This window comes from Acinonyx jubatus, chromosome C1, assembly GCF_027475565.1.
Source record: "Acinonyx jubatus isolate Ajub_Pintada_27869175 chromosome C1, VMU_Ajub_asm_v1.0, whole genome shotgun sequence".
NCBI classification, from domain to species: Eukaryota; Metazoa; Chordata; class Mammalia; order Carnivora; family Felidae; genus Acinonyx; species Acinonyx jubatus.
In genome coordinates, this window is record NC_069381.1 from 7,712,852 (window position 1) to 7,734,580 (window position 21,729).

General features: G+C 53.4%; 1 protein-coding gene across 4 annotated transcripts in view; it reads right to left on the reverse strand.

Annotated features, from left to right (window-relative positions):
- Positions 1–21,729, reverse strand: part of CASZ1 (castor zinc finger 1) — a 153,404-nt gene that overhangs the window by 125,290 nt on the left and 6,385 nt on the right. For 3 of the 4 annotated variants that reach the window (XM_053207052.1, XM_053207043.1, XM_053207034.1), the window contains exon 1: positions 21,147–21,304. The exons of the other annotated variant lie outside the window; for it this stretch is intronic. The gene's annotated coding sequence lies outside the window, so the exon portion shown is untranslated. Of the gene's footprint in view, positions 1–21,146; positions 21,305–21,729 lie in introns of those variants that run through there. 4 annotated transcript variants of the gene reach the window in all.

A 21,729-nucleotide genomic window follows, 5' to 3' on the forward strand; every position in this document is an offset into this window, starting at 1 on the left:
TCCCGGCTGTGCCCCGGGGTGGTCTGGGGGGAGCCACCTTGGCTGTGATGCTGGCACAGAGGCGGGGCCTAAGTAAGGTGCCCCTGGAGCCACCTCCATCACTAGGCCACACCACTAATCCTCTTTTCCCATTTCCGTCTGCTCCTTGATGTAATTACAGTTTTGGATTGAAATCCCCCTGGAGCGTAACCCCCCTCTGCCTGATGCACTCTCTAAATCCTTGGGTACACAGCCATGCATCTCCCCACTCTCAGAGAATCGGAAACCATTTCAGACGCTAAAAGTCGCACCACTTTTCAATGTCCTCATCTCTGGTTTGTTTCAGCAGCTCTCTCGAAGCTGTCCTCGCCGGGGCCACCTCGGCCAGCTTAGGTCCTCCCGCTCTGTCCCCTCAGCCACCAGGCCCTCCTGTTTACCCCGCAGTGGGACAAGAGGTTCCTGGCCTGTTATGGGGCTGGGCCTAGAGTCCCTTGTCTCCTGCACGAGCCCCAGATCCCCAGAAATGCCACCTGCAGACCCCTCATCCAAAAGGAAGCCACGAGGCCCAGACGCAGAACTTTCCAGCCCTGGCAAGAAGCACGTGGGGTGCCGGCTCTGCGGCCGGAGGCCTGAGCCTTGGAGATGTCCCAGCACCCAAGTCTGCTCCAAACGTCACCCCACAGGCACTAGAAAAGCCACCAGCAGAGTGCCCACCCTCCTCTGCTCCAGTGCCAACTTCCCTGCGACCCACAGCGCGCTAACACCCAGAGCTCACGCCGTCTGCAGTCAAGGAAATCTTCAGTTGCCTCTGCCATCTCTGATCTGCTTCAGTTTCTCAGCTCAGTCTTGCCAGTATCCACACTTTGAATCTTTGCATCAAACACACACACACACACACACACACACACACACACACACAACACTCCCAACCAAGGCAGAGAGAACACACTGACAAAAAACCCACAAAACCGAGGGTTGGGGCTGGAAACCCGTGTCACCAGCTCACCGTTTCCCCCACATCAGGCAGGCGGCCAGAGAACCCTGGGCAATACACGCTGCAGGCCTCGCCAGACATCAGTACACTTGTTCGGGTCCCTACCCTTTGGAAGCTGGTCCCCCAGTGCATCGCTTCGGGCCACTGCTGCTGATAATTTCTCAGAGATAAACAAACCGGTTTGGATGAAACAAGCGTCAACCTGAATTCTTCACCCAAAACTCAAAATGAAACTCTCCGATCACCTATTTCCTTCCCGTCTCCACCTTCCCGTGCCCTCATCTGCTTCCCTAAAATTCGGACAAACTGGATTTTTATTTTTTTTGGCTCGGTTCACCAGGCTTTTCGTTACTACCGCACCTGGGACCACTGGGCCCAACCCTTCTGAAGGGATGCTGGCTTCCCGAAAAAACGTTTTGCTTCCTGTTTCTTAAGAATGCACAGGTCAGGGGCGCCTGGGTGGCTCAGTCGGCTAAGCATCCGACTTCGGCTCAGGTCATGATCTCGCGGTTCATGGGTTTGAGCCCCGCGTCAGGCTCTGTGTTGACAGCTCAGAGCCTGGAGCCTGCTTCGAATTCTGTGTCTCCTTCTCTCTCTGTTCCTCCCCCACTCACACTCTGTCTCTCTCTCTCTCTCTCAAAAATAAAGATTAAAAAAATTAAAAAAAAAAGAATGCACAGGTCAGAAGGAAGAAGAGACAAGGGGAACACATGTCGGAACCTCTGCTGGGCTGGTTTCCTGCCTGGGGATGCTATTTCTTGGCTCCTTTTAGGCTCAGGGTCTTTTCCTCCACACTCCTACTGCTCCCCTCAATTTTCAGCCCCTTTAGAAAGGGTGTGTGTGTGTGTGTGTGTGTGTGTGTGTGTGTGTGTGTGTATGTGTGTGTGACATCTGGTCTACCCCTCCTTTCTAGGCTCAGAGGGAAGAGGTTGCTGAGTTCCCCTTGAGGAGTCACCTGGTTAATCGAGGCTCAATGTCAAGACAGGAAGGAGGCCAAAGGGCAGAGAGGATAAAGACACAGCCCTGAGGTCTGTGGCCACGTGGGTCTTCCCGCAGGCTCAGTGCGTACATGCTTGTCTACTACCTAGAGTCCTCTGGGCCTGGCACTCTCTCGCCCACCTCCCTGTCCTACCCAATCAGACCCCTGTGCCCCTCCAGCCTCTCTGTAGAACACTGTCTACTTTCTGCTCTGAGCTAGTCCGGAACCTCTGCCAGGGCTCCCGCCTCCCAAGTCCCCATCAGTGGGGTCTGCCCGGTCCCTGTAGCTAATTTACACCCGTCAGGGTTTAAAATAGCAGAGGCATAAATGAAAAGTCCAATTTCTTCAAATTTGCATTGTAAAACCATCCTTCAACTTCCTTGAAATAAATTTTACTATTTTATTAGTGCAAACAAAATGGTAATAAAACACTAATACAGCGCCTTGTATCCAGGGGAAGAGCTAAAATTAACATAGAGCGAGCAGTGTTTGCTATTACATTCAATTACCTTTTTACTTGAGATTTACATTCTCATCCCCTTAATCTCCATAGTAGTGTCTTCAAAATCATTCCTCCCGGTCTCTGCCCTTCCGGAGCCCCCACAGCTGGAAGCCAGGCCTCCTGCCCAGATGGCGCTCACCCTGGGCATGGCGCCTACCCCTGTCACCACAGCTGCCTCTTGTCAGAGGGTACCACGTCTCTCCCCTGCTCGTAATTTCCTCACGTCTCGGCCTCTCAGTACTCAGCAAGTTCAAACCAAAGGGCTCTGACACAAGGTACATTCAGACACGCAGCTATCAATGAGCAGGTGCATGGGGCATGGGCCGGGGGCACTGCTCCACAAGCCTGCAAAGGCTCTCCCTGGCATAAGAAAGGGTCAGGGAGCTCGTGGGAGCCCTGAGGAAACTGGCGCCTCTGGTTTGACAGGTTGTCGGAGAGGGTTTGCTGCACGGCACAGCTGGGGACACTGGACCGGGGCAGGAAGTTCAGCTGTCCTGACGGGGGATGAGACGAGGAACCACTGGGGCCAGCCTCTCATTCTGTACACGGACGGCAAAGCTGAGGTCTTGTGGCTGCTCCCGGGCGACAGAGGTGGGGCTAGAAGGCCCCTTGTCCTGGCTCACCATCCAGGGCTCTTTCCTCTCAACAGAGTCCCTAAAATCAGACCAGTCACTCCAACCACAGCCACAAAGCGTCCGATGCTCCAAAAGGGTCCCTCTGTTTCCCGGAAGAGGAGGAAAGCAGAAGTCCTCGTCTGGGACCCGTCAGCCTTGCCCCAAGCCACTGGCGGAGACGACCATGTTTCCAAATGGCCCCAAACTCTGTCCCGGTTCCACATCTGTCACGGACTAGCTGTGCGATCGTGGACAAGGTGCCTCTCCTCTCCGGGACTCAGTTTCTTCATCTGGCACAAGAACCCCTGTACTGCCTTCCTCGCAGTAACGATCACGAAGACGGAAAGATCAAGAAGGCACGTGAAAGCCCACAGAGCCTCAGAAGCTCCACCGCAAATCTGTTCCCAACATGGCCTGGACGAGGTGAGACGCGGAGGCAGGGCGGGAAGCCTCGTCAGGGCCTCAGACGCGGACAGCTGAGTTCCAGGCCAGGCCACCACAGGCCACCTGTGTCTTTGCCTCTAACCTAAGAGACTGCTCTTTGGGGCACCTGGGGTGGCTCAGTCGGACAAGCGTCCGACTCTTCATTTCGGCTCCGATCATGATCTCACGGCTTGGTGGGTTCAAGCTGCCAGCATGGAGGCTGCTTGGGATTCTCTCTCTCCCTTCTTTCTCTGCCCCTCTCCCACTTGTGCTCTGTCTGTCTCTCCCAAAATAAGTAAATAAACTTAAAGACAGACAGACAGATAGATAGATGACTGCCTTCTCTTACTGGTCAAACAGCGGCCAAAGACCCTGGATTATTCCCACAAAATCCTTTCAACTAATCTTGAAGAAAGACTCACCAGTCCGCCCAGGGTCCAGGCTACCGGACAGGTTCATTCACTAGGAGGCGTCGTTTGGGCCAGGGAGACAAGACCAGGTGATACGGGAAAAAATATATATATAAGGCCGCCATAAGTTTTGTTCAGCCCAGCTATTACAACTGGGGAAAAAAGTGATTAAGGGGACACACACGGACGCACTCACGGTCATACACAACCACACAACCACGCACAATCACACATACACAACCACCCACACGCCCCCATTCCCCACTCTACCCTCCAAGGTCTTTCTTCCTGAATCTCGTCCTCAAAATGTCTTCCGGTGGACATTCTAGTCCCACCTGGCACTGCACCTTGCTCCTGATTCACAAGGAATTCCAAGTCCCACAGGCAAAGAGCTGCTTCCGGGACACCAGGATGTAGGAATTGTATTTAAACCCAACTAGAAGTGGGGGCAATGGCTGTCGGCAATTGGGCACTATCGGCCACAACAGCCAAGCGAAACACCCATGGTCACCAGAGCCCAACCTGGCTGTCCTTGCTCCAGTCCTTTCCACCCAGGCCCCTCCAGTCCTACCTTCATCAGGCTCTGGCCCAGAGATGAGCTTCCCAAAGTAGCTTTCTTATGCAACAAACAAAAGGCAAAACCCACTGCAAGAAGCAACCCCACGTACAAAACGTGAGGAGTTTTATTTGGTTCAACCTGGCCCACTTCATTTTTTCCTCCTTCTTTTTTTCTCCCCACCGGGGAAACAAAAGAAAGTTTGTTGGTGAGGCTCAAACGTTTCTTGGGCCTTGTCCGAGTTCTACCTTGTTTTTCTTTTCCTTTCTGTCTGCCCCCCGCCCCCACCCCGCCTTCCCTGCCTCCCCACCTTGAATAAATAAAGCACCCGAAGCTGGCACAGGCTGGTAAGTTAAGTACAAACTATCTCATAATTTTATAATTTTTTTTAACACACTGGCCTAGGGTTTTGGGCAAAGGACAAAAGCTATTGTTGAACAGCATAACACGAAGGTCTGAGTCACCGATACGCCTCGGCTTCTGGAGATCTCATAGGTTTCTGTGGCTGGCACAGCCGGTGAGCTCAGCACCCTGCGGGGGCCGTGGGTGCAGGCGCCCTCACGCCTGGCGCTGCCCCGCCCCCTCCCCCTCCCCAGGCTCCCTACTGGGCCGCCACGTTGGCTTTGTTGGTTTTTAATCACAGGGGGAATTTAAAGAAAATGTTGTGAAATAAAAAACAAATCACCGTGGTCTCACCGCCCATGCTATAATTTTCATTTTGGAGGATTAGCTTCCAAGCTTTGTCCATCCGCATTTGTGATTTTTTATATAGTTTCTATCATGGCGTTCACTTGGCCTTCGGTGTTTTGTTTGTTTTTTTCACTCACATAATAAACATTTCTCCATGTTTCGAAATCATCTTCAACATTATTACTTGTACAGGTGACACAGTATTTCTTCCGCCCTGTTATGCTTGGGCTGACGCGATGAAGCCAGAGGGGGAGAAGCTACGAAGCCAGAGGGGGAGAAGGGGGCCGAGGGAGACCTTTCCGTGAATCGAATCATGTATACACACGCTTCTAGGCGAGGTGGGGGCTTTGCCTGAGAGAGCTGGGTCACCCTGGCCTTGGAGTGTGAACCTGGAGGATAAGCAGAGGCTCCACCGAAACCCGGCCCATCCTGTACCCGGCCACGCACGCCCCTGCCCTCGTGCCCAGAGAGACGTTGGTTCCAGCCATGGCCTTCATCCCCACGCTGACCTTCACCCCCACAAGCTGTACTTCCTCTTTATGAAGCGCCCTGGCAGCAAAAGGCCCATGACAACACTCTGCTCTCCATTTTTATATCTGAATATCTCAAAGCACTTAGCAAAGACTTTCATTTTCTCATTACCCCAAGGAGAGGAGGTCATTCGGGAAAATGGTACAAATATTCCCATTTGTCAAAAGCAAGAAGGAAGTGAGTTAAAAGGAAAATTCTACCACTTAACTGTGCAAAACCAACCCAGGAGGGAACGCAAGGGTCTTCTCTGCCCGTCCATTCCCCCCAGTTGGCTTTTTCCAACGCCACTTCGGGAACCTCGTTACGGAAAAGATGGCTCAGGGCCAAAGCCAGGTTTCCATTTTGCTGAGAATCAATCTGTGGCCCCAGCTCAGGGGACCTTCTCTCCCTCTTACTTCTCAGCTAAAGCCCATACTCTCTTATGGTTATAATTACATAAATTGCAGATTATACAAATATATACGGTCACTGAAGGAAAAAAAAAAAAAAACACCAGAAGGAAATACACTAAATACTAGAAGAGGTGATAGTTAAACTACGCGTGAATTTTTTCCTTTATTTATTTTCAAAACCTATTTAAAATGCGGTTATATTTTCCAGGCACATGTTTCAGAGTCACGCCAGCCTGCATTGCAACTCCGGCTCTCCTTTAGCCAGCTGGGTAAACTCGGGTAAATTTCTTAACCTCTCTGAGCCTTATTTCCTGACCGGTGGTACAACAGGAGTCAAACCACGACCTGCCTTGTGTCCTTCAATCCCACGGAAAGTCACAGCACAGCATCTGACACATAGTTGGTGCTCAGTAAAAATGTCTATTTCCTTCCTCTTCTAATAAGCTGCAAATGTAAAATCACCACGGCTTGCTTGCTGCCCCTTGGGGACAAAAGCAAGGCGCTTCACCTGTATCCTCGCCAATTTCCTCTACATCTTTCGTCCCTTTTCCTGGCTCCCCTCGCTCCCTCAGCAAGCTCCCAGCACACAGACCTCAGGCTGCCGGGTCCCAGCTCTCCTGTGACTCTTCTGTGACTCACCTGCAGGGCTTGGAGGGGGGGCTCTGGACGACAGAACAAGCCCTGCTCTGACCTCTAACACCAGGTCAGGCCCAGGCGAGCCCCTCCAGGGAGTAAACAGGCCTCGTGCAAGGACTCGGCAGACACACTGGGCGATCCCCAGGTTTGTGCCTTCCTGGCAGCCGCCCTCCAGGAACAGGTGCCAGGCTGCAAAGGCCACCTGCTCCTGTGGGAGGGCAAGGGCCACGCTCCCGACCGCTGAGGGGAAGCCAAGGAGAACCAAGATGGCGCCAGCGCCTGGGAGCCAACACTCCCCTGGCTCAGGGAGGCCAGCCCAGCCCAGCGGCTGCCACCTTGGGGGTCCGTGAACCCGGCCCTGGGTGTGGGAAGCCTTCTCCCTGCTCCCTCCAGTGCTCTGTACTCCTCTGGCTTGTTCTTGACTTTCACCCTGCTGGTTTGGCAAGTATGCTTCGGCAGAATTCTGGTGACCACAGCCTCTGGGCTGGGGTGCTAAGGCTCCAGCCTGGGCTGGGGCATCCTGGGGCCTGAACACAGCAACAGGCCTGAGCCCCTCCACCTTCCTGCCTTCCTGATAACAGCTGGCGAGCAAGGAATAATAGGTAGCAATAACAGCTACGTTGTTACCATGTGCCAGGCCCATGTCAAGTACCTTCCCAGCATTATTCCATTTAATCCTTCCATGCTAGAGGCACTGTGACCATTCTTCTTTTGCAAATGAAGAAACTGAGGCTCCCAATGGTTAGGGATGTGTCTAAAGTCACAGTGCCACAGTGGCCATTACAAGGGCCAGGCGCAAGTAGTTGGCTGCTGACCAATTTACTGGTGTGGGCACCACGGGTGGCGGAAATACTGGGGGCTGGGGAGGCAGGGGCAGGGCCCACGGCATATACAAACCTCAAAATTGTAAGCCTCCTTTGCAGACCAGGCATGATACCAGCTCAAGACGATGCACGCTTTCCATTCAAGATAAAACAGGTCTCTAATGGGAGGCTGGAAGTGGGGACCACCAGACAAGGTCCCCACAGCCTGGGCCACCACCTCCCCAGTTGCCAGGAGCAGGTCCCATGGAAGCTGGTGGAGCCCAGCAAGGGTGGGGGCCGGGTGGGCCACCCGGGGCAGACAGTCTCCAATCGTGCTGAGCATAGCACATCGCTCCATTCAGGAACCCAGAGTAAAAATGTACAGCTGGGTCTAGAGTTGATTCAGCCTTTAACTCATTCGGGATCACTGGCGGAGCCACGGAGGCGATGGGGAGCGGGTTCGGCCGTCCCTGGGGGAGGGGGCAGGCTGGGGCAGAACCCCCACTGATAATGTTGATACATACAAAAAGAAACCGGAATTTTTTTTTCAAAACCCCTCTAAAACCCCAACGAGCGCGCGCGAGCGTTGGGAGTTTAGGGAAGGATAAGTGAGTGTGTGTGTGAGGTGGGGGGCAGGGGTGGGGGAACTTGTTTTCTACCCACTGCCAAATTCTCATATACTGTCAGCTCCAATCCATTCGGAACTCACTGACTCAATTGCCTTTTCACGGGGAAAGGAGCCGGCACAATACAGGGGACTTTTCAGCTCCACATTAGGACACAGGGCACTGGGCAATGTCCAGGAATAAACACACACGTCCCTCCCAGAGGCCACCACCCCCACCCCCAGCCCCAAACAATCCAGCCAGCCCCGCCTGGGCCACATCTGCTCTCCCCTATTTTAATACTTTGGTGTTTTGTTGGGTTTTTTTTTTTTTTTTTTTGGTTTTTTTTTTTTTAACGTAATTTGGCCAGCAGTGTGTGTGCATGCGTGCGTGCACACATGGGCACAATTTTACGTGTGCTGGGAGGCGGGGCTCCCACAAGTAGAAGGGGCCTGTAAGACTTAATTCTAGGGTGGTTCCAACGCTTCTTCTGGTCCAAAGAAAAAAGGGATGGGGAGAGGTGGAAAGGGATCCAAAATAAGCTTCCAGAAGGCAGGGATGGGGGGGGGGGGGGTTGGGGGAGCTCATTTAAACTAATTCTGCAAAGTGTTGATTATAGGGAAATTAGCATTTGGTCCAGGAGTGTCCCTAAGAATGTGGCAGCCACAAAGCCTCTTTGATAATCACATAAAAATAATATCAACAACAATAATATAGTTATTATAATAACCGTGGTCCCCATTTTTCAAATGGTCACTCTGTGCCCAGCACTGTACTAAGTGCTTACACACATCGCTCAGGTGAGGACCGCAAAGACCCGGTGGGGCAGGTACTGCCTACAAATCAGCACGTCCACATGCTCAGTTACGACCCTGCCCAAAGTCAAAAAGACAGAAAGTGAGAAAAGGCTTTATTTAAACCCTGTTCTGGGGGGCGCCTGGGTGGCTCAGTCGGATAAGCATCCGACTTCGGCTCAGGTCATGATCTCACGGTTTGTGGGTTTGAGCCCTGCGTTGGGCTCTGTGCTGACAGCTTGGAGCCTGGAGCCTGCTTCAGATTCTGCGTCTCCCTCTCTCTCTGTTCTTCCCCTGCTCTCACTCTGTCTCTGTCTCTCTCTCAAAAATAAAGATTAAAAAAAAACGTTTTAAAAAATAAATACATAAACCCTGTTCTGCTAAGTGTAGACACGCCAGCTTGCCCTGGCCCAGAAGGGAGGAAAGGTGCACTCAATTCTAAAGGGAAGAAGGGCCCAGCACCACGCGGGCCTTGGCACCGGGCAGAGAGCCCATCTCCTGCCTCCATCACTGTCCCCTGGGGACTCATCCCTTTAGCCCAGGCTCCGAGCGAAACGCCCTTCCCTCTTAGGCCCTTCTTGTCCAATAGAACCTGATGTCATGATGGAAAGGCTCTTTATCTGTGCTGTCCAACACAGTAGCCACTAGCGGCTATGGAGTACTTGAGATGTGGCTAGTTCATTGGAGAAATGAATTTTCCTTTTTTTTTTTTAAGTTTTAATTTTAGTATTATTTATTTTGAGAGAAGGAGAGCACACGAGTGAGGGAGGGGCAGAGAGAGAGAGGGAGAGCGAGAGAATCCCAAGCTGGCTCTGCACCACCAGCACGGAGCCCAACGCAGGGCTCAAACCCACGAACTGTGAGATCATGACCTGAGCCAAAACCAAGAGTCGGACGCTTGACCGACTGAGCCACCCAGGCACCCCTGAATTTTTCGTTTCAGTTCATTTCAACTGCCACACGGGAGGATTAGTGTACTGGAGAGTCCAGATCCAGAATCCTTCCAGCTGCCCCTTTCCCTCCCAGCCCAAGAGTCAGGTTGGAAAGAAACTTAAGAGCATCATAAGACAGAAACCCACTCAGAAGACCCCCATCTCTGCCACCAAGCCTCTCCTCCATTCCGGCATGGATTTAAAAATCACTGGTCTGCCTCCAGTTTATCTGTCTCCCTCCCTCCCTCCCTCCCATCTTTTTCTTTTTTCTTTTCTCTTCTTTTCTTTTCTCTTCTTTCTCTTTTTCTTCCTTCCTTCTTTCCATTCCTTCCTTCTCTCCTTCCTTCCCTTTCCTTCCTTCTTCCCCTCTCCTCCCTTCCCTCCCTCCTTCTCATTCCATCCTTCCTTCTCCCTCCATTTCGTCTTCCTTCTTTTCTTCCTTCCATCTTTCCTCCCTTCCTACCTTTCTTTTCTCCCTCCCTCCCTTCCTTTCTTTCTTCGAAAAAAAAAAAAAAAAAGCATCAGTTTAATTAGATAAATCCTCTGAGCACGTGGCCTGGAGTTCGTCATGGAAATTAACCTGCTCCCAGATCTCAGATAGTGAAACAAGAACCGGGGTGTTTTGGCATAGCACAGTGAAATGGGAGAGGCCGGTGGCGATTCATACACCTCATCTTCCGTAAGTGCCCCTCGCCCCTCAAGTGCCCCCTGCTTTGCAAAGCCCCCATGTCCTTGCCTCCTTAGGTCACTGCCTCCAAGCCACCTCTGCTTCTTCTCCTGGCCCTTCCCTCCCCACCTCCACCCAGGCCTGGAGGCATGCCCCCCGCCCCAGGGCAGGATCACCCAAGGGCAGGGGGAAGCCTGGGCTGCATCCCCACCATGCCCCGCTTTCCCCAGCTCGACTCTCTTGCTGAGCACCGAGCTTAGCGCTTAGCGCTGGGTCATCCAGGGCTCAGCTCAGCCTCGGCCCAAGGCTGGCCTGTTGTTCCTCGGATTTTCACCCCGCGGTCCCTACTGTGTGCTGTTTGTTCACCTGGCTAAGTGAATCCCAGAAATAACGTTCAAAGTAAAAACTCAGTTAAAAAAAAAAAAAAAAGACCACTGTGCTCTTACTCGGGGCTCACAGGTGGGCTTCCAATCCCATTTTACAGGTGTGCAAACAGAGGGGTAGTGAAACTGATCCCTGGGCCTCTGGGGACCGCCGACACTCCGCATTAAGCCCACAGGCTGTGTGAACACAGGCAGGGTCCACCAGCACCTTGGGGCAGTTCCCAGGGGCTGCCCCCACCAACCCCTCGTCAGTGTCCCCTCTGGGGTCTGACTCCAAATGTGGGCCTTCTGACTTAAATACCAGGAGACCTCAAGGTGGCCCAGAAAGATAAAACAACACAAAATCAGAGTTTCTAGCACCACAGCACCCCACACCTTCGGGAGTCCCAGCCCCCAGATACAGAGAGCGGGTTCTCCCTTCTGTCTCGTCTACAGCACGCCCTGGTGGGCAGCAGGTGTGTCCACACTCACTCCCGTGTGAGTATGAAACACACACAGGTGCCAGGCTGGTTCTAAGCACAAGCCTCAGCTCGTCTAATCCTCACATCAACCCCACGAGGCAGCCAATGTTATATCCCCATTTTACAGATAAGAAAACCGAGGCACAGGCTAGTTAAGTAACTAACGTAAGGACGTGACTTTGATCCCCAGCTAACTAATTCCAGAATGCATAATCTACAATCTATGCAGCTCCTCGGTGAATCCATGGCTCAAAACAGTTAAGTACATCCCACATCCTGAAAGGGGTCCCCCATACCGTCTGAAAAGCAACTGCCCCCCACTAACTCAGTCCCCAGCTCCCAATAATGAGAACCAAAGCACAACGTGATGTAAAAACGCAACCCCAGCACCACACTTACACACACGCGATGTTCAGGCCCACGGCTCTCAGGAATGACTGATACCATATTATATGAAACTGGCTCATCTGACACAGAGGGCACGCTGTACGTGACTCTGTGACCAAGATTAATTCTCCATGACATTTCATGATTTCAAAGAACTTTCAGAGCTGCTAGGCCAGCCGACCAGCAGGGCGACCCCGTGAGGGAAGTAGGGTCAGAGGCCATTTGATAAGAGAGGAAACTGAGGCCCAGAGAGGTCCAATGACTTGCCCAAGACCACACAGCAGTTTAGTGCAGAGCCGGAACGGGAACGCTGTCTCCTGACCCCTATAACCAGACCTCAGCGGAGCTCTGGACCACCCAAGTCTCACCCTGTCCCCTCCTGCCAGACCAAAGATGCTGGGCTTGGCCCATGGTCGCCCCCCCCCCCCCTCAGGAATCAGATTTCCCTGAAATTCCCAAAGGAGCCCCCGGGCCTAGTGGGCCCGGAAATGGCCCTCACATAGCGAGCTGCACAGCTGAGCTCCCCAGGGGCGAGGGGGGCGGGCGGAGCGGGAGACGCTGGCACAGCCCCCGTGGGTACTCTGCCAGCAATTAGTGCTGGGGAAGAGTGCCAGCCTGGCAGAGCCGATTCCCCCACCCCTTCTTCTCATCACACACACACACACACACACACGCACACGCACACACGCACACACGCTTACCCACCCCAAGACCAGCAGAGAGGCAGCGCGGCTTCCTTTCGGTAAATCTCATCAGCAAGGCACACAGGGCAGGCGATCTGGTCATTACTGCTTTTAAACAACAGAAAAGCAGCATCCACACGCCATTAACCCGTCCTGCTCTCCCTCCGGGTTTCACACCGGCTCAGTCACCAGCCTTCATCTCCAACTCCCACGCACCCCTTTTTGCATGCTCCCCAGAAGTTGCTTTCCAAAAGAAACATCGAGTTAAAACACACACACACACACACACACACACACACACACACACACACACACACCTGACTATGGTAAGTCAAACCTGAATTGTATCTCCTGTCCCTCCTCTGTCTCCAGAGAAAATCACCCATGGTTTGGACACGACCTTGGCTAAGACCATTCCTCAAATACCCTAGGAATCCTCCAGAATGCCCCTCTGGATGAGGAGAAGGCTGCCTTTGTCCTGTAGAAGGACATCTACCTGAGCAGGTATGGCTCTTTAGAGGGGAATCTGAGTGTGGGCCCCAGTCCACCTGCACGGGGCGGGGAGCTGTGTCACAGTCTGACCTGGCTCTGCTCCCCCAGTACTGAGGTAGGCAGGGATGGGAACAGACAGAACAGATTTTGCCTCCTCACTTGCCTTCTCCCCACAACGGTCCTGGAGAATTGGAAAGAAGCCCACCAGAGCAAGGGACCCTAGAGGGTCCTTAGCTGGGTTTATAAGATCTGCTGAAACCCCTCAAAGAATAAGTAGTATTTATGCTTATGAGACCTTTTTTTATTAAGAGGATTCTCAAAGGGGGCACACGAACTCAAAAGAGGAAGGAGCAGAGACCCCCCCCCCCCACCATGGGCTCAGCAGTATCTCCTGCCCAACTGTCCCTCTCAAGTGGCCCTGCCCAGCTGCCTCCCTGCCCCCCCCCCTCCTGGGCCTCCCCTTTGCCTGGCCTGGAAGCTGGTCACTGGGAGCGCTGGCCCCGGGAGCTGTGCCATGCTCCTGTGCCAAGGCCCACTCACCCTCCTGCCGGCCTGCCAGGGCTGCCCGCAGGCCCGGCAGAGGACAGGCCCGGCAGAGGCCACCAGCGGGGAGGAGAGAGGAAGCCAGCGGCTGCTCGTCTTGAAAAACCTCGAAGATCCTCTAAGCCACCTAGTGTCCGGAGCTGAGCTCTGGCCGCCGCTCTGTCCCTCCGGCTTACCAGAGCGGACAATGCGGGGGAGCCCAAGGGAGCGGGACAAGCCATCCACCCCCCAGACTTTCTCCAGGAACCTGAGGCCAGGGTGGAGGGGAGTTGGGGGGCGGACGGGAGCTGAGCCTGCCGGGGAGACAGTGCCCAGGAGGGAGCAAAGGCCCTGTGGCACCTGCTCCCCGTTGCAACCCAAGGCAGGGCCGACCCAAGGCAGATGCTTCCCTTATCCCAGCTAGTCACCCTCTCCTGGAGATCCCAGTGTCATCTCAGACAACCATCTGGTCTGGGCTTCTATGGGCACCCCCCCACACCCCCGCCACCCCAGCCTCCAGGTCTCCTGCAGAGCCTCCCAAACCCTGGGCCTGCCCCTCCCCCAGGACTGCATGCCCCCCCTTCTCTGCTCTCTTTTCTCTGTGTCCTCAAGACTCCTCTCACCTTGAGAAGTGTTAGGATTACCCAGCATTTACACTCAATGCTCTCTCTTCTTTATTCCTTAAGGCTTATTAAGAATGATAATGAGTTCCGAAGGAGCCACACGTCTCTCTCTCTCTCTCTCTCTCTCTCTCTCTCTTCTCTATCCTTCCCTCTCTCTCCCCACCCCCCTCCTTGGCTCTCTTTCTCTACGTGTCTTTTCCACCAAAGACACACAGGACAAATCCAGACCAAAAGGAAAAAAAAAAAATTCCAACAATATGGAACAAGGGCACTTGAGGATTTATATTCAATAAACCCCTCTCTCTTCTTCCCTCTCCCTAGTTGTTCTCAATTATTCAGATTAAAAAAAAAAACTCCCCCTTCTCTTCCCCACCCTCCAGACCACCCCTCACTCTGCTGGACTTTGAGCAGGAAGAACTGTAGAAGGGGCCCGGCTTGCCCACACAACCTCGTTAATGTGCAGGCTCTTAAACGGTTGATTAATTTTTGCAGAATTTATGACAGGCGTTAGCTCCCCCCCCCCCACCCCCAACCCACACGGTGGCCTCAGCACCACAGCAACTTAACTTGGTGAACTTGAGTCGGGGGGCAGAAATGGGGCACCCCCCCACCTCCATCCCCAGTGGCTTCCTGCATCTGGAACCACGGGCAGCCCAGCGACAGATTGAAGACACACAGGTGCCAAAGGCCAGGCAGGAGACAGACCCGCTTGAGGCACGGCGTCGACACCCACAGGGGAGATCACCAGGCGGCCAGAAGCCATGGTGAACTTTTCGCTATTTGGGACTTTTTAATTCCCAAATAAGGAAGCCATTGGAAAATAGGCAACAAGCAAACGAGCCCGCCAGCCTCCACGAATGCCCAAGTTCGCGCCCACCAAACCACTCCGTGCATCCCAGCAGAAGGACCGCCTGATCGGTCTGCCGGGCTGCCCTTCAGAGAAGGGGAAGAACAGATCCTAATGAAATTACAGTTTTTAAAATGTCTATAAATTAAATCTCTCTCTCTCTCTGAATCTCCCCTTGAGCTCCCTCCTTTACAAGGCTTGTTTGCCTCTCCTCGGTTCGCTCTGCTCATGTCTGTTTTTCTGATATAGACATCAAGAGGTTACGGGCTCAATTACCACTCCGCTGGAGTCTCAGCACCAGACTCGCCTGGCCTTCTCTTCTCCTCTTCAGAAATCAGATACCAAAGAAATCTCTCTTCTGCTTTATATTTTTATTTTTAATGCCAAAAGCCTAAAGATTCATTCAGTTGACTCACAGCCTTTTTTAACTTACTTCAAATGGAGGGGTGTGGGGGGGGGAATATCCTTCTTCATTGTGTCCGAGTATAAATATAATAGAAATGCTTTTCTCTTTATCTCATTCCCCTTTTTTAAGGACACACACAAAACCTTAGGAATACGTGGAATTTCAAAAAGATGGAGAACAGAGTATAAGTGTGCTTAATTAATGCCTGCCTGTTGGCGGGGGGGGGGGGGGAGCAAAAGAGAGTATCAGTTGGACATCTAGTATCTTTCTAAAGTTAAGGAATGACATCCTAAGACTTCTTATTAGCAAAAAGTCCACTTGAAAAGGGAGGAACATAAATGGTGATTTAAAAAAAAAAAAAGGAAAACATTTCTTACACCTTCCCCAACACTGTCACTTAATACAGAAGAGAGATACGCTGGTTGTATAATTTTACATCCTCACAGAGCCATCCCCTTCAAAAATAAGTGAAAAAAAAAATCCAGGTCATCGTCAATCATCACAGTGGATTCCTGAGAAGCAGAAATCAGCTTTAGGTTGTACGGCTAAGGGAAAAAACAACCCCTTTGCTATAATTCTGGAAATATTAAACCAGAGGGGATTCCAAAAGGTACTTTTCCAGGAAAAAACACTTGAGACAAAGGCTGGAGAAAGCTGAAGCTCAAGGTGAATCAAAAAAGAAAAACTTTGTCTTTCCAATTAACTAGACTGGGAAAAAGAAGGGGGGGGGGGGACACACATTACTACCAACTCATTAATTCTTTCCTGTAAACAATTTAATTAAATTCTGCTAAATACAGGAGAAATACTCATTTTGGAGTGCTTCCCCCCTACCTCCAAAGCAAATTCCTTCAGGTTACTCCCCCCCATGCCAACACTTCGCCTTCCGCACAACCTTCAAATGGATTTCCAACTGCACTGCTCACGGCTGACAGAATGACAGCCTCATATGTCTGAAAGCTGACACTTCAGCTTTTAAAAGAAATGGGGGAAAATAAGCTGTTGACTTCTTGGTTAAAGTATTTTCTTGTTCTAACTCATGTTCTTATGTCACTGGGCTAAAAAAAAAAAAAAAGAGAGAGAGAGAGAGAAGAGAGAAGAGAGAGATATGACTTTCCTTGAATGATCTGTTTAACCTAAGCCAGAGGAAAAAAAAGAAAGTCATTAATTACTTATGTGAGCTATTGCTTCAGAAAGACAATAAACCTGCCCGGTCGCCATGGATATGACATATTTGCTCTGAAAACAACACAATAATTAGCAAAGGGGAAAGATACAAGGAGAATATGCAAACTCCTGAGTTTAAAGCCACAGTGTGCTCTTTTCTCCCGGTAGCCTGTTCTGTTTGCAATCCAAATCAAACAAATTTTTAAAATATAGCAAAGGGGGAAATAGCAAGAATGGCTCCTCTCTCCTCTGAGCTGAGAAGCAACAACCACTCCACCCCCTTCCAAAAGAAAATAATGTAAAAGAGAACCAGGATGGCATGAGAGGGGGGAAAAAGTCAAGTATAGCCTCTGTTTTATTTCCTATAGCAGGGGTGGAGTCTGAGGTTTGTTTTTTCTTCTCTCTCTTTTTTTTTCTAAGTGTGCTCTTATTTAGTTTTGGACCTTCTGGCCAGATATAAATTTATTTATGAAAGCCAAATGCCCTGTGTGTGGCTCACCCCTCCCCAAAGTAAATGGAAATGGGAAGGGGTGGAGGTGGGGGATTCTACTTGCAAAAGCCAAACAGTATACTCAGAAAGCATCAGCTCTAGAGAGGGACATCCACTCCCCCCACCTCCAAGAAAATGGAACCCAGGCCTTACTTTAAAATTAAAAATGCATTAAATGGTTTTACCTACAACTTAGTCCCAGAGGATCATTAGGAAATGCAATCGCTTTGTATCATATCTGTCAGCGTGATAAATATCTGAGTTCAGAGTAGGTTTGCAATTTTTCAGAGTGTCACAAACCAAGATAATTTTTTTCTGCCTTACTTTCTTAATTCACTGTACCCTCCTCCCCACCCCCCAAAGTCTACAGAAAAATACCTGAGGAGAGGAGGAGAAAAAGAGAAAAAGTTGATGTGCTCTCATACACAAGACAGAGGTTACTGATATTCCCCCCAAAAGTGGAGAAATTAGGACTGCAAAATATTTGGGTATTAAAAAAAATTTTTTTTAAGTACTCCATTAAGTTTGAGTAAAAACTTTCCCCCTCTTCCCAGAGGCTAATTTTCCAAAAACAGATGGTCAGGATCTAAAAGAGAAGCAAATATACCTCAACCCCCACAGGCAGAGAAATCTAACTTTGAACTTCTTTTTAAATTAAAAGGGGGGGGGGCAGATAAACTATTAATAAGTATGAAAAATTAGCTGAGCTACAAGTTTTGTTTTTTTCTCTAAAAAAATTCTTTAAACACAGGGGAACAGATATAAAGGAGAGGTTTACATTTGACTTTCTATTTTTTTTAACAATAGTTGTTTTTGTGTGTGTGTGTTTTTTTAGATTGGACTCTTTGATCTTGAAAGAATTTTGCTCTTATAAGATGGGGAAGGGGGGGCGGTGAAATGATCTGTTTTAAATGATGATGCAACTTAGGCATCAAAGCCTTCGCTCTCTTCTAGCCATAATAAGCTGTACTTGCCACAAAGCGCGAGTCTCCCGGCTCCTCTCCTTCGTAAGAAGGAAATAAAAAGCACTGAGACTCAGGGAAAGACTCGAAGTGTCTGCAAGGTGCAAAGTCTAAAAACAAAAATCAAAAAGAGAGGGGGAGAGAGTGAGAGAGAGAGAGAGAGAGAGAGGCACTGCCCCTTTAAACGTTTTAGTGCATATGGAGTTTGATTTCTGAAAGAGATCAGTTTAACATCTCCATAGAAACCAGCAACAGATTATCATCAACAGAATAAATAACTAGTCTAATAAATTAAACAGGAGGCATAAGATCGCTGGAAACCTGATTACTGAAGTTCAACAATATTCCCCATAAACTCTCGTTAACCGCCTCTAAGGTGGCTAACACGATGGGGGCGGGGGGCAATCTCTCTAGCTCGCGGGATTCCGGAGAGAGAGACGGTGGCGGCCGCCGGGAAGGGAAAAGTTCCCCACCCTGCCCTGCAGAGGGTCTGAGAGCTCCAGTGAGGAGCAAACCACAAAGCCGAAGTTTAGGAAGTGGGAAAGCCACTGGCGTCGGGGGAGGCAGCGCGAGTAGCCGGAGATGGCCCGGGACGCACCTCCTGGCCGCCTCCGAGGCGCAAACCCGGAGCTTTGCGCTCGGGCGCCGAACGGCCCAGCGCCCCCTCTGGGCACGTGGAGCGCAGCCCGGGCGCAGCCCCCGGGGACCAACTACCCCCCTCACCACGCCCGGCGCAGCTGCTCCTGCTCAGCCCGGACAGCTCCCTTTAGGACGGCGACGTGTGTGTGGTGTTCGTGTGTGTGTGTGTGTGTGTGTGTGTGTGTGTGTGTGTGCGCGCGCGCGCGCGCGCCGCGGGGAGGGGGGGGCACCAATTTACCCGGCGATCTGTTTTCCAGTCCCCTCGCGCGCTCTTACCGCGCGCTTGTACCAGCTTAGAGACGCCCTAAATTTCCCAACTTTGCTCCGCGACTACCCTGGCCTTTCTCCCCTCGCCGCCCTCATCTCTTTGAGTCTACCGGGTGTTGGCGGGACAACCACACAGTCTGGAGGTCGTGCCCCCAGACTCCGCCGGGGCAGCGACGAACAACCCCCCTCGATCCAGCTGGGTTTGGGGGAGCTCCAGGCTTGTTGGAGGGGTGTTTTCGCTGCTTCCCTGGTGGACAAATCATACGCACCCGCACACGCACCCGCACCCTCCCCAGCGTGACTGGAAGGAGGTCCTCGCCGCACCCAGGGCCCGCTTCTCAAGCTGAGGCTGGGTCCGGAAGAACTTGTGGAGAGGGAGAAGCAGCCCCCTGCCTCCCTCGGCACTCTTCTCCGCCCCCAACTTCGGACCTGGGTCGGGAACGACTTGGAAGAAGAATCTGCGCCCACCCCCTAGAGAAAAATCTATTATTATTATCTTAATCTACGCCCCCAAAGTGTCCCTCCCGCTGTGATTGACGGCGCATACACCTGTTCCCCTCGCCGAGAAGCTCCCAACGCTGGGGACAGACATTCGCCCAAATGCTCCGCAGAGACCCAGCGCCGCTCGCCACCCTTGCCCGCCAGCCCCCGCCCGCCGCCCCAGCGCGCCCCTTGCCCGCACCTTGCCACCCGAGCGGCCGCCCCCTCCCCTCCCAGGCCCGGCTCCCCGGCCCGCCCGCTCCCGGCCGCGCTGGCTTCGGAAAGAGAGAAAGAACAGAAAGCAAAACTTCCTGGCGGCCGACGGCCATCAGCTGCACATTCTGCAAATGCCACCGAGTAAAAATAAACCGGCCGCCGCTCCGCCCGGCCGGCTCACCCCGGGCGCACGACTCGGCCCCCTGCCCCGGGAGCTCCCTGACAGTCTGTCCGACCCGATATACCCCATTCCCGCGCGCCCCCTGGAGCCCCGCTTCGCGACACTCCTCTGCCAGCCACCACGCGCTCCTTTGCCCTGAAGGTCGACCCCAAGTGACCGGGTGGTCCGGCCCTCTCCCCTTTGGTGCCCTCCTGCTCCCCTAACGAGCTACTCTTCTCTGTCCTCCAACTCGTGCCTCTTTCAGCCGTGCGTCCCTAGATTTAGGGTTTTCTTTTCCCCAACTGCTAAGCCCCGAGGTCACCCTCAGCCCACCCTGGGGGCACAGACCCCGCCAGACCCTCGCCCACCGCGGCCAAGCCCCCTGGGAGCGCACCGCTCCACCCGCCTGCCGGCCCGCCAGCCCAACGTCCCACATCCCCGGGCGCAACTTCTCTCCCGGCGCACACAACAACCGCGGCAAGTCCCCGGAACTTTTCCCCGGACCCAGGCGGCCGCCGGCGGACAGCCGCATGGCCCTAAGCCGGTGCCCCGGTTCCCTGTGCCCAGCGCTGCCAGTCCTGCGCCCGGGGACGCTGGGGTGGGGGTGGGGGGAGTGAGGAGCGCCACTTGCCGCGCCCGAAGCAGCGCACTTGAGACAAACTTCCCAGGCACAAATGAAAAAGGGGGCGCCGCTCCCCCCAGCCAAGCAACCCATTGCCTTCGTTTTCCCACCCGGAGGCACCCCTTGGCACCCCGCGCCTAAGTGAACACTGCCTACCTCTGCCGGTAACACCTACACCCTGGTATTGGGGCACAAGAGTCGGCTGGAGGGGTTCCCCACCCACCCCTTCCCCTGGGCAAAGTCTTGCAAAGTCACCCCAGGCACCCCTCACCCCTGCCTCCTTCTCTGCCCTGGCGAGCGCACGAACCCCTGCAGCCGGGGGGGGGGGGGGGGGACGCAGGGGGAAGGAGTGATTACCCGGTACTGGCGAGCACCTGCCCCCCCCGCCCCGAGCCTGCAGCGCGGGGGACGCCCCCACCCTATTTGTAAAGTCCTGCACTCACGCCTGGCACCTCCCCCTCTTCTCCCCTACCCCGCCGCCCCCTCAGCTGGAGTAAGTGACCCCCAGGAGCAGCAGCCCTCCCCTCCCCCGGAGCCGCGCGCTGGGCATTCCCCTGGCCGCGGCGGGCGACGCGCCGCCCCGCGCCCGGATGCCAGCCCTCCGTGCCCCCTGCCTCCCGCACTGCCGGAGTTGGGTGGCAGCCGCCGCGCGCAGGCAGGCTGGCTGGCTGGCTGGCTCGCTTGCTCGCTCGCCCGCTCCCTGCTGCAAGCGGCAGCCTCGGGGGTGGGGGGCTGCACCGGGACAGGGGGCGAGGCGGGGAAGCACCCCGGGAGGCCCCCAGAGCTGAGGGGCGTGGGGGAGCCGCGGCGGAGGGAGCGCCGAGTCTCTTACCTGCACTTGGGGCGGCTTTGGGTGACTTTCCAAGTCCGGGGGAAAAATGTGTGTGTGTTTGGGATGGAGCGCCGCGGGCGCGCATGCGCTGCCCAAAGTTGCCGGATCCCGGATTTTTCGCTCCCAGTCTCCGCTCTCGCCCGCTGTGATTATGGAATTCTCCGCGGCCGAGCGGGCGAGTGGGTGGCATGCAAAACCCGGGCCGGATCGCAGGGCCGGGCTCCGCTCCACCCTCACACCCCCAGACCTTCCCCTCCCTGTTTCTTCCCACCCACCGCCCGGGCTGAGCTCGGCTTGTGAGCGCAGCTAGACGCGGCCTGCGGAGGAGCATCTGAGCGCACGGCTCTCTTTTGCGGCTGGAGAAGCTTTCTACCCGCACCGCCCCCCCCCCCAACCCAGTTGAGTGGAGCTGAGGCTGGGGGACAAGAGAGGAGGGACAGGAGTGGGTTGCTTTCACCTGTTCCGATCCCCCGAGAGCCAGTCTTGCTTCTCACTTTCCCACTGAAGAACTAGCTCTTTTCTACAAGTTGGAATGTTAGAATTGCCGAACCCAAAGGAACGTGATGTTCTCACTGTTTGATAT